Raw genomic sequence first — 13,932 nt, 5'->3', positions numbered from 1 at the left:
TCAGCCCAGCAATGACCAAGCCACCACTGGAAGCCCCCTGGTCTCCCCTGCAGGAATAAGGGGGCTGCCATGGGCCTCAACCATGCCCCCACTCCTATATCCTTCCCCCTTCCTCTTTCCCTGTCCCACCCAACTGCTCCACAACAACATCTTAGAATGTAAGAAACAGATGGAGCTGTGGATGACCCCTCCTCCCACATCCAGGCAAGGAGCATGACAAAAACACCAGTTTCATGTGGGCGGCCCACCACAGCTGCCACAGTAGCCACAGCTGCCACAAAAGTGGCTAGATGCCACAACCACCATGCAGATGGCCCGCCAGCCACTTGAGTGCATTGACACAAGGAGAGTCACCAGCGGAGACCAAAGAAAAGAAGAGGATGTCTCTCTCCACAAAGCCCATTCAAGAGTGATAGAAGAAGCATCTACTCTATGATAATAGTGGGAGACCTGAACATACTTCTCTCAGCACTGGACAGATCATCTAGGCAACAGATCAACAGAGTAACCATTACTCTTTCAGAAGGAGAGAAGAAATCTAGGGTTATCAGAGGTGAGAGGGGAGGAGAAGGGGGATGGAGAGAGATTGGACAAGGGGCATAAAGAATAAGTATGATTTGTAATAATATATATGCTAAAAATATTGATTTGATCAACAAATGCCAATGTTGAACCCCCAAAATATGTATAATCAGTTATGATTCAATAAAATAAATAAATAAAAATAAAAATACTTTGCATTTGATAAGATGTTGTTTGGGATGTTTCCTGGGTTATTAAAACCCAATGTGCTGAGCTGCATTTTTCATCATGGAGAAAAAAAAATAAGGAGTGGTTAGTTTGGAGTATAATTAGTTCCAAGATCATTCTAGCCTCTCAGCCTTGCTATGTGTGTTCTTGGCACCTTGTGATTACAAGATGGCTGCTGGCACTCCAACCATCATAATCTACATTCAAGGAAAGAAAAAGGATGAACTTAAATGCAAAAGGGATTATGCAGGCAACACCACCCAACAACTTTTGCTTGTATCTCATTGGCTGGAACTTACTTACATGACCCAAGCTGGCAGCAAGGAAGGTAGGAAATGTTTTGCAGCTAGGCATACTGCCATCTCCAATAAAACTAAGGTTCTGTTTATAACGAAGGAAGGAATAGATATGGGTAGGCAACTAGCAGTCTCCTCCACAATGCCCCATGTCCCAATTGCAGTCCAAGGATAGAGTTAATTGTGGCTTTTGTTGATCCTGGGAACCCATTCTGCAAGTGTGGAGTGTTAAGGTGAGAATAGACTACAGTAGACACATAATTATTGTAAAGAGTAATGCAACATTCCTTTAAATTTAAAACATTGTCAATTGTAAGACAGTTCATTATTTTAAGTACCACAGGAAAAAAAATTACTGCCATCTCAACTGACAGTGCTTTCTTGTCACTTGGAATTTGTATCTTGTACTTGTTGGAGGAGGTCTTTCAGATATAAAAAGATTTTTGTTACATATTTCTCTGTGCATACATGAAAAGGGAAACTGAATAAAATTGGTTAAAATATTTCTAAGGTAATAAAAATGCCATCACAACCGCCACTTCTGACTGCGACTGTAAGACCATCTCCATTTCATAAATGCTACTATGTGAAAAAAAATACATAATAAACACCCATGTAAAAACCGCTTTGCTGTGAAATGGGTGGGTGGTTTGTGGTGGGTCTTCAGATTTCTTCCAGTCTTAGTATTCCAGATTTCTATGAATGGTCTTTTGGGTAAAGTGAAGTACCTCAGGAAAGGGGTTTTTACATTTCCTTTGGTATAGGAGGGCTGCAAAACATGAAGCAAAAGAGAGGGAGATCCATTCCTGGATTCTTACCTAAACTACTCATCAATCAGCTGCTCCCTGAATTGTGAGATGTTAAGAAAAATAAGAACCACAGGTCTAATCAAAACCTATACCACTTCTTGCTTATTAAATTAGCAATTCAAAATATTCCCAATTGTTGGCAAAAAGCACTCAAAATAACAATGACAATTTGTTGTGGCCCCTGAATTGATAGGGGAGCATGGGACTGTGGATGTTCAGAAAGGGCCATCTAATCAGCCTGAAGAATGAAGGAAAGCTTCATGGAGGAGGAGCTGCCTGAGTTTTATCTGCTGCCTACGTAGCCAGGGTAGATCTCATCATATCACTTTTTGTTATTGTTACTAGGGCTCTTGCATCTTTGAATCTTTAGGCAGTTAGAGGAGAATCCTAACTCACTGGTTTATGGACCTTATTATTGAATGGATTTTTTTTTAATTTAAAAACTTTTCATTATGGGAAATTTAAAACATACATTAAAGTAGAACTTCAGCAGTCATTACTTCATAAGTGTATTAGTCAGTTTCTCTTGCTTATTAACAAAGTACCTGGAACTGGGAAATTTGTAAGAAAATGAAATTTATTGCTTACAGTTTTGGAGGCTGGGAAATTCAAAGTCCAGGGAACACATCTGGTGAGGGTATTGTCCTGGTGGTGACCCTGCAGCAATGCAGGGTGTCACATGGCAAGAACAGCAGAGCAGAGAGAGAGAGACTCACATGCTCTCCCTTTAAAGCCCTCAGAACCACATCCATGACCATCATTAATCTATTCACTACCGCATGGTCCTCACAATCTAATCACCTCTCCAAGGCCCACTTTTCAATTACCATAATAGGATTTCCCCCCTTCTTAACAGTCACAGTGAGAATTAATCTTCTAATATATAAAACTTAGGGGACACAACTTAATCCATATCAACAAGCAATGTTTTTTTATCTCTCCCTCCATCCACCCAGGCCCACACTAAATAATTTGAAGGAAATATGAGACATATCATGTAATTATATGTTTGTGTGTGTGTGTGAGCGAGAGAAAGATAATGTTTGTAACAACAATAACAAAGCAATAACCACCAAAGCAAAACAAAAAAACCCTTAATATGAGAGAGTGACAGAGTGACAGCAAGATGGCAGAATAGGCATGCCCCCACAGAAACATCAATTTCCACAACTATCCATGCATGAAAATACTTCATAAGAGCTAAGGAAACCAGGTGAGAGATCACAGTACCTTGCTGTAGCACATCAAGAAGAAAAGATGCATTGAAGAGGACAGAAATGAGTTTTACATTACCCACATCACCCCTCCCTCAACCCCAGGCAGCACAGCACAGAGAGAGACACCATCCATATGGGGGAAAGAAAGGGAAGTGAGCACAGGGTTTTGCCTTGGACCCCAACACCAGGCCTGCCACAGCAAAACTCAGCACCAGGCAGCTTCCCACAGCCCCAGATTCCAGGCCAGTAACCATGGACTTAGCCTTCCAGCCCATCCTGGCACCAGGTGAGATCAGGAAGACCCAGGCTTCAGGCTTGTGTGGCAGATTTGGTCTCTGGTCTGCTCCAGTCCTGAACTGGCTGAAGTTACCCCAGGCTTCAGGCTCACCCTAGCACTGCACCCACCACAATGGCCCTGGGCTTTGGGACCATTTCAGACAGCCTGCCCAGAATCTCTGTGTAGGCTGACTGTTGTATGGCTTTTCCAGAAAAAGTCAATCTGTGAAGACTGGAATAAATACCTATGTTTTCAAATGCACAGACATTATTGATACATAGCCACAAAGATAGGGAAACATGACATCACCAAAGGGAGAGTATAAAGTGCCAGTGACCAACCCTGAAGAAATGGAATTGTATGAACTATCTGGCAAAGACTTCAAAATATTAGTAGTCCCTTATCCACAGGGGATACGTTCTGAGACCCCTAGTGGATGCCTGAAATCATGAATAGTACTAAACTGTATATATACTATGTTTTTTCCTATACATACATACCTATGATAAAGTTTAGTTTATGTACTCCAGCCTGTAGTTGAATGGTTAAGATTCTGAACTTAAACCCAGGTGGTCCAAGTTCGATTCCCAGCCAAGAAGCCAGTCCCTTGGAGATGTAAATCCCTTTGGAACATTAACATCCAGGAGATTAGCAATAAAAAACAAAACAAAACAAAACAAAAAATCCTTACAAATGTTTAATTTATAAATTAGGCACAGTAAGAGATAAACAGTAATAACAATAAAATAGAACAATTGTAAAAATATGCTAACATTGCTACTCTTGTGCTTTGGGGCCATTATGAAGTAAAGTAAGGGTTACTTGAACAGAATCACCTTGATACTAAAACAGTTGATCTGATAACAGAGATGGCTACTAAGTGACTAATAGGCAGGTAGTGTGTACAGGGTGAACATGCTAGACAAAGGAATAATTCATGTCCCAGGCAGAATGGAGCGGGACAGCACAAAATTTCATTACACTACTCAGAACCACACACAATTTATTTTTTTTTATTTTTTATTTTTTTTGTCTTTTTCCGTGTCCGGCAACGGATCGCAACCCTCGGTGTCGCCCCTGCACCAGACCGGGACCGGCAACGGGATTGCAACCCTCGGCGTTGCCCCCGCGCCTCGCTCAGCCAGTGAGCGGGAACCAGTCTGTATGTGGGATCCGAACCCTCGGCGGGAGCACCTGCCGCGCTCCCAAGTGGTGCACTAGCGCAGTGCACTAGCGCAGTGCGCCACCGGGCCGGCCCACACACACAATTTAAAACATATGAATTGTTTATTTCTGGAATATTCCATGTAATATTTTTGGATAGTAGTTGACCTTGGGTAACTGCAACCATGGAAAGCAAAACTGTGGATAAGGGGGACTACTGTAACTTTTAAGAAAGTTCAGCAAATGTCAAGAAAATACAGAGAGATGATTTAACAAAATAAGGAAATCAGTAAGTAACCAGAACAAGGAATTTAACAGATATAGAAATAATAATTTTAAAAAAAAAACAAATCCTGGAGCTGAAAAATACAGTGAACAAAATGAAAAATGCAATATAGAGCATTAATAGCAGAATGGATCAAGCAGAAGAAAGAATTTGTGAACTGGAAAACAAGTCATTTGAAAATATACAGTCAGAAGAGAAAAAATCCTTAATATTAAATGTCTAGTCACTATTCCATCAGGTGCCTCTTTTTAGTCAACTGTGCTAATCAGAATCTAAACATGTTCCTAAGGTTAAATTTGGCTGATTTGTCTCTTAATTTTAATATATTGTTTCAACCCTTCTTGTAATTTATTTATATTTTTAAGGAACCAGATTATTTGTCCTGTAGAGTTCCTTAGATCTGGATTTTACTTATTACATCCCATGTGGTGTCAGTTAATACATGGCTTTAACTCCTGTATTTCCCATAAACTCTAAAGGGATTGTAGTGAGGCTTTATCCAATTCAGGTTCAATATTTTTTGACAAGAATAGTCTATGAGTGGTGATGTGTACATGTATCAAGAATACATGATATCTGCTGTCTTTTCTTTTTGATGTTAAGATTGATCATGCATTCTATTGGTGTTTGTCTGATTCATCCATTATCAAGTTCCCCATCCTGGATGATTTTAATCACCCATTCTTTTACCACATCGTTTTGATTATTCCAGTTCCTTTTTCTTTCCAAATAAATTTTAGAATCAGTTTATCAACATCTACAAAAAATCTCGATGGGCTTTTTTGCTTTTGTTTGTTTGTTTTATTTGATGGGCTTTTGATTGAAATTGTATTAAACCTACAGATCAGACTGGAGACAATTAATACCTCAAACTATGTTGATTCTTCCCATCCATGACATGCTGTATCTTTCCATTTAGGTCTTTGATTTTTTCATCAGTGTTTTGTAGTTTTTATTTTATTTTATTTTTATTTTTGGTGGCTGGCCAGCATGGGGAACCAAATCCTTGTGTTTTGTAGTTTGTAGATTAGAGAGTCTACACAAGTTTTGTTAGATTGATATTTAAGTATTTCATATATATATGTGTGTATGTATTTCATACATATGTGTGTGTGTATTTCAGCTTCCACTTCTGTATTGTATGCAACTGATTTTTGTATACAATCAATTTTTGTAGACCTATGTCCTGTGATCTTGCTAAACTCCTAGGAGTTTTTTTTTTCTAGATAATTTGGGATTTTCTTTAAGACAATCATTTAATCTGTAAATAGGGACAGTTGTAGTTTTTTTCTTTCCAACCTCTATGAATTCTATTTATTTTTGTAGCCTTATTGCACTTGCTTGTAGGATGTGGAAAATAATTGGTGATAGTGAACTTCCTTGTCTTGTTTCTGGTCTTAGGGGGAAAGTATGCAGTTTTTCACTGTGAAGTGTGATGTTAGTTATAGGTTTTTCATAGATTGTCTTTATCAGATTGAGAATGTTCCCTTATATTCCTACTTTGTTGAGTGTTTCTTATAATAAAAGTATGTTGAACTTTCTCAAATGCTTTTTCTGAATATACTGATAATCATGTGGTTTTTGTTTTTTATTCTATTGATATGGATAATATTTACATTATTAAGTATTATGGATACTTATTTGGGTATTATGGATAATTACATTAATAGATTTTTGGGTGTTAACTAACTTTTTGGTTAAATAAATCCCATTTGGTCATGGTGTTTAAATTTTCAAAATATTACTGAATTCAGTTTCCTAGTGTTTTGTTGAGGATTTTTATGTCTACATTTATAAGAGATATTGGTCTGTAGGCTTCTTTTCTTGTGATATCTTTGTCTGCTTTTGTTATCTACGCAATGCTGGCCTCAAATAAAGTGTTGGAAAGTATTCTCTCTCCTTTTCTATTTTTTGGAAATGTTTGTGAGAATTAGTATTAATTTTTTTTGTATGTTTTGTAGAATTTAGCAGTGAAACCATGTGGTCCTGGGCTTTTCTTTGTGGATAGTTTTTTGATTACTAATTCACTCTTTTTACTTGTCACTGATATATTCAGATTGTCTAATTCTTTTTGAGTCAGTATAGTCTATACTGGAGAATGTTCCATGTGCCCTGGAGAAGGGCATGCTTTCTGTGGTCGTTGGGTGGAGCTGATCTTCTGCCTAGTTGTTCTATCCATTATTGAAAGTGAGGATTTGAAATATTTAACTATTATTGTTTGCTTGTCTATTTTCCCCTTCCTTTTTCCCAGTTTTTGCTTCATGGGCAGCTTTGCAGTAAGTTCTGAGGTGTAGAAACTTCCTGTGGATGGCTTTTTGTTGTACTCTCCACCTCTGCACTCCAGAGTATCTCGGTCTTTCTTTGATTTTCATGATCATGAAATTCTTGATGATTCCAAGGTGATTATTTTGTAGAATGCCTTTTAGTTTAGATTGGCTGGTGTTTCCTCACGTTTACATTTAGGTTATCTGTCTTTGGAAGGAATATCACAGTTGTGATACTGTGGTTCTTCTCACTTTATTCTATCAGGTAGCACAAGATTTTGATTTGTCTCATTACTGATAATGTTCACTTTGATCACTTGTTAAGGGTGGTATCTGCTAGGCTTGTTCACCATAAAGTTGCTCTTTTTCTTTTTGTAATTAGTAAGTATTTCATGGGGAGGTACATGAAGACTGTAAATATCTTCATTTTCATCAAACTTTACATTTATTTATTTACTTATTTATTTATATCAGTATAACTTGTGGATTCCTATTTTGCCCAATAGTTGAACTTCATTACTATTGATATTTATTTGAATGTTCAAATTGCCCCAGATTTAGTCAGTGGGAGTGCCTTCAAACTGGGCTGTGTGTCATCTTGACACATCCCCATCATTTCCCTACCTTCTGGCACAAAAAGATATTTCAGGTTTATCTTGCATATTCTCAGCCCCAACCCTAAAATCAGCCATTTCTCCAAGGAGTCCTGGTTCCTTTTAGAGAAGAACAGTATCTAGAGAACAAGATCTGGGCACTACCTGTGCTCTTTGCTATCGGAACATCACTATTCCCAGGACCTCACATTGGCCAGAATATGGTAATATATGTATATATACATGCATGTATGTATATATGAATTATGTGTGTATATATGGCTACCTATACATATAACATTTACATATACATTTGTTTCTATTTGTTTTGAAAACCATGTGTTCACACTAACACTGCAATTTGAGTCCAACACTATAAGATTTATTTTAGTTTCTCTTTCCACTTTCATAATTCTCTTTTCCAATAGTAAGAAATATGGCTCCAATTATCCTTAATATATTTACTTATTTGGTCAATTCCTCTTCACATGATTGACCTCACAGCACTACTGCTGCACATTCCTTCATGTTAATGTCCTTTTTACCCCATTTGAATTTCAGCACTCTGAGCCAGCCCCAGTGTGGGCACCCCTTCATGCTGCAGGGACCCAGACACCCAACTGAGCACCCTCATTTGCAAAATGGTTGTACTATTTTACATTTCCACCAAAAACATACGGTATTTCTAGTTGCTCCACATGCTCATCAACATTCGGTATTGTCAATCTTTTTAATTTTGCCCATGTTGGTGGATGTGTAGTGGTATATCATGGTTTTAATTTTTTTTCCCTGATGCCTAATAATATCGAGCACTTTTTCATATGCTATTTACCTTTCATAACTCTCTCTTTGTGAATTGTTTGTTCAAATATTTGGCCTTACCAATTTTTAAGATATTTGTTATTTATTGTCAAACTGTCCCTAGAAAAGCTATATCAATTTTATATCCATGCTGATCTTATCCAAATTTAAGATAGAAGGATATTGTGGAAGAGACTGCTAGTAGCTTACCCAATATCCATCCTCCATTCATTATTAATAGTCTTTAATTTTGTTAGGGATGACCATGTGCCCAGCTAAAAACCATTTCCTTTCTTCCTCACAGCTAGCTGTGGCCATGTGAGTAAGTTCTAGTCAGTGAGATATAAGCATAAGTTGTGGAGTGGTGCTTTTTGGAAAACAATTTTTGTCTTTTGGTTTAAACTCTCTATCTTGCCTTGAATGTGAATTGTGAGGGGCAGAGCACCAGCAACCATCCTGTGACCGTTTGTGTGTGTGTGTGTGTGTGTGTGTGTGGCAAGTACACACAAAACATGGCTAAGAGAAGAATAGAATGGGCCTGGGTTTAACTGCAATCCAAACTAACCTCTTGTTAAAAGAAAAACTTTAAGGGCTGGCCCATGGCTTACTTGGGAGAGTGTGGTGCTGATTAACACCAAGGCAGTGGGTTTGGATCCCTATATAGAGATGGCCAGTTAGCTCACTTGGGAGAGCGTGGTGCTGACAACACCAAGTCAAGGGTTAAGATCCCCTTACCAGTCATCTTCTAAAAAAAAAAAAAAAGAAAGAAAGAAAGAAAAACTTTAGACAAATTAAATTTAATAGAGTTTTATTGAGCAAAGAATGATTCATGAATCAAACAGCTGCCAGAACCACAAAAGGTTCAGATTATCTCCAGGACTGCCGTGTGGTTGGCTAAGATTTATAGACAGAGAAGGGAAAGTAACATCCAGAAAATGGAAGTAAGGTACAGAAACAGCTGGATTGGCTACAACCGGGCATTTGTCTTATTCAAACGTGGTCTGAATAGTTGGCTGCCTGTAATTGTCTGAGACTCAGCTACTTGTTACAGGAGTAGGTTAGTCTGTTAGCACATCAAGTTAGGTTACATTTTATTATGTCAAAAGAAACCTTTAGGCCAAACTTAATTTAACAAATCCCCCCTTTTGTTCAACCTCTCAATTTTGAAACATTGACCAAAACTTTAGGCATTGACATCAATGTCATCATTGTAAATGGACTTATTTGGTCTCAAATTCCACTGGGAAATAGCTTAACAGTGGGGTTTATAAGGTGAGACCAAGGAAACGGAAAAATAGGAAAGAAAATCTGATTAACATCAAGTTACTTTTCATAAGGGTTAGAGCAGAGGGGACTTCCTTATTATTCTGGAGTCTCTTGTTTTCAAGGGGGAAAAATAGATCTGTTTTGAGATCTATCTGTTTTCTTAAAGTTTTAGTTTGATTATGAGACATTTAACATGACTGACTCCATTTTGGTTTGATCTGATCTGCTCCTAGTGCAGGAGCTCAGTCCAAAACAATAGCCTCCCATAATTTTGTTTAACAATTCCCACCTTTTGGTCAGGTTCTCACCTAGGTGTGATCAAAACTTAGGGAATTAGCACCACTCTCAGTTACCATTATTTAGGTTTTCAGTCTCAACACAACGTTTAGGTAAATGGTGTCCTCATGTTCATGCATTTCTGTGACTTTTGTCATTCCATCTTAAGAAAGACCATTTGATGTCCCACAGATGGCTGCATGCAAACATTTAAAACTTTTGAGAGAATACAGTGCACCAAGGATTCTACTATTTTGACTATCAAGAGGATAATATCAAGAGTTTGGTGTATATTTCTTAGCCAGGGTCCCCATGAAGCAAACAAACCAAAATCAAATAGATTAAAGAACAAGCCAGATAAAGAGTACCTGTGTTTTTTGTTTGTTTGTTTTGTTTTGTTTTTTTTAAAAAGATGACCGGTAAGGGGATCTTAACCATTCACTTGGTGTTGTCAGCACCACGCTCACCCAGTGAGCAAACCGGCCATCCTATATGGGATCCGAACCCGTGGCCTTGGTGTTATCAGCACCACACTCTCCTGAGTGAGCCACAGGCCAGCCCAAGAGTACCTGTTTTAACCAAGCAGGCTGTTTGTTAATTCCCTGTAGCTGAGTCTTTGTAATATCTGATGTATTCATTCATGTGCAACAAGAAATGTCAGCAATTGCACAGATTTTTCCCTGTTCATCCAGTAGGCAATCTAGAGCAAGTCTATTATTTAGCACAATGTTAGCAAGAGAACTTAAAGAAATCTGCTGTGGGGCCGGTTCGTGGCTCACTCGGGAGAGTGTGGTGCTGATAACACCAAGGCCACAGGTTCGGATCCCATATAGGGATGGCCGGTTGGCTCACTGGCTGAGCGTGGTGCTGACAACACCAAGTCAAGGGTTAAGATCCCCTTACCGGTCATCTTTAAAAAAAAAAAAAAAAAAAGAAATCTGCTGTGTCACCTTGGACTTTGCAGTAGAATCTACTATAGAGCCTAATGGGAGGGATCATTTTTAAATCACTGCCTCATTTATATTTATTCCAAGCTGTGGAAAACAAAACAAAAACCTAACAAAACAAAAACATTAACAAATGATGTCTATCCAGAAGGTTAATGCCTTCTTGCAATGTTCTCTTTAACCTATGATGTAGGTTAAGAGAAGTGAACTAATGTTCTGTTTCTGACTGATTATGGAACAAAGATATCATTAACATTTCTAGCCCACATTGGCCCTTCATTTTTCACCTGTCAAGATATAAATTTGTCCATTGTAAGGCAGACTGCAAAATCCTCCACAAATAAATGTAAATCCCATGGGTGCATGCAAGGCCATTTTTTTTTTTTTTTAGTTCTATCATTCATAAATATGTTACTTGGAATGGTAAAATTAGTGGTTTCTAGCCAATGGTCTGAGGCGAAGTTATTACAGGTTTAAAGGGCACTATAGTATCCTGGCACATAGATCAGTGCTTCTTTTGGGCTTTTGGTGCAAACCTGTCTTGTGATATATTTATTGGTACTAGTTTTTGTATTCCAATTACTGGGTTAAGTCAAAAAAGGGTCTAGAAATTTTACCACTAGTACAATTTGAACAGTTATATTAGAGATATTGCCAAAGTTACCAATTGGATAGACCAATGAATCCCCTGGGTCACGCAAAGATCTAAGTTTGGCATGACAGATACAACACTCCATCAAGTTACCCACAGAAGCTACTGACTGTGCAATTCTATTTACAGCATTATTCTGTCAAGTGAAAGAGGTAGGTGTAAGTCAGGAAAAATTAAGAGAAATAAGAGTTTCGTTCACTATGGCAGAGAAGTCTTGATCCATGACCTTGGGAAAGTTATCCACATCAAGGATGCCGTCTGAGAGAAACTTCTCTGGTTAGGTTTACCTTAAAGTCTCCAATGGGTATACAGTTCCAAGCGTCTGGAGGGGCCCTTGAGTTGTGAGATGTGAACCCAAGGTTCAAGGTCCCAAAATTTTGCTGCAGTATGGGTGGCAAGGGCAGTCTTTCTCTGATGTCCTTTCCAGAAGATTCAATCTCTGGGTTTTAGATTGTGAAGGGTTTAATGGCACTCAGTTGTTTGATCATAAAAAGCTTCCTCTACCTGGTAAAAATGCACTTTGGCATAATTCATTAAAGCCTTGCAGCATTTAGTCATATCAGAGTTTAGGAGAGCAAGAGGTATATGAGGTTTTATTATTAGGGGCATCAGCCTTCCAGTGAATATTTCATAAGGGATAAACTTATGTTTTTCATTGGAAACAGATCTGATTGTCATCAACCTACAATACCTTTGACCAAGGCAATCGATTCAGTTAGCTTTGCCTATGGTATTGTACCTGTAATACCTTATTTAACTGTTTTATAAATTGTCCAGTGAAACAAGTACCTTTGTCACTGGAGATTTTCTCCAAGAATATCCCATGAGAGAAACACATTTTTAAATAACATTTAGCTGCTGTTATAGCATTGGCTTTCCCACATGGAAAACTTTCTATACAGACAGAAAACATGCATTGAAAATGGCAATCGAATAAAAATGTCCCTTTATAAATATTTAAATGCCCATCAGGTAGCAGAAATGTGCTGGAAGTTTTGATTATCTTCCCATAATTATGGGTTTGACAAACCAAACATTGGTCATTTTAGCAATTTTAGAACAGTCACCACACCAAATTTTTTACCCATAATTTGTATCATTTTATCTCTTCCATGATGAGTCATGGACTACAGAGCTTTTAATAATAAAGCTTTAGGGACTCAGGAAGGATCAGGTGGCCATCCAGGCTCTCCATGAGTCCACACTTAACACTGGATTTGTACCTTCTCAAATACCAATTTTGTTTTTCCAATTCAGGTGCATAGTACTGTTTGTTAAATGGCTTATGATAAGTAATTTGACTTGGATTATAGAATTTATTCAAATTGCCTATCTTAACAATTTCAGTATAGGTTAATTTAGCATGAATATCTGCCAAAGTATTCCCTTGGTATTTAATTAATTCTTGTCCTGCTTGATGTTGGTTAACAGTTTTATTTATTTATTTTATTTTTATTTTTATTTTTTTAAAAAGATGACCGGTAAGGGGATCTCAACCCTTGGCTTGGTGTTGTGAGCACCACGCTCAGCCAGTGAGCCAACCAGCCATCCCTATGTAGGATCCGAACCCGTGGCCTTGGTGTTATCAGCACCGCACTCTTCCGAGTGAGCCACAGGCTGGCCCTGGTTAACAGTTTTATAAACCAGTTAGTTTTCTCATTAGAGTTCAGGAAATTCTTACCTAGTGCAATGATATGATATAAGGTTATCAGAAACCTGTCCTTGTCAGAGTCCTTTCTATCCTTTTCATGAACTTCCTTAAAGATACAACACTTTAGGATTATAATTGTTGGTAAAGAGCTCTCAGAAAAAGCATCAGAATTAAGCAATTAACTATGGACAACAAAACTTGAAATTGTCATGACTAAAGATGGAATTGATAAGAAAATTTGGTTATTTCTTTGACGAATGATAATTTAACATAATCATGACTGATAACATACCAAGACAAATTAGAACCTCAGGAATCCCATACAATTTTGGAACATATATTAATAACATATCCACACAAATATAACACACACACACACACACACACACACAAAGGTTAAACAGCATTTCTTATTTGACAGTGCTTTCCATATAACTTATCAAAGTTAGTTATCTCTCTTGAATGCTCTAGGAGCCAAAGTTAGTTTGAGGTCAAAAGACTTGATCTTGACTTTGAAATTTGATTTTGGGAATGCTGTCAAAAGTTTAAAACACTTGATCAAAGTAGGATCATAGGTCCCTGTAAAATAATAGGCATTAGTTTAGCCAAAATAAGATTTCAAAAAGCAAAAGCCTTCACTCTTTGATAGAGAGGAAACTCCGTATTCCAAATAATCAAAAGAC

Source organism: Galeopterus variegatus, unplaced genomic scaffold (genome assembly GCF_000696425.1).
Source record: "Galeopterus variegatus unplaced genomic scaffold, G_variegatus-3.0.2 Scaffold93, whole genome shotgun sequence".
NCBI lineage: Eukaryota > Metazoa > Chordata > Mammalia > Dermoptera > Cynocephalidae > Galeopterus > Galeopterus variegatus.
This window is presented reverse-complemented; position numbering follows the sequence as displayed.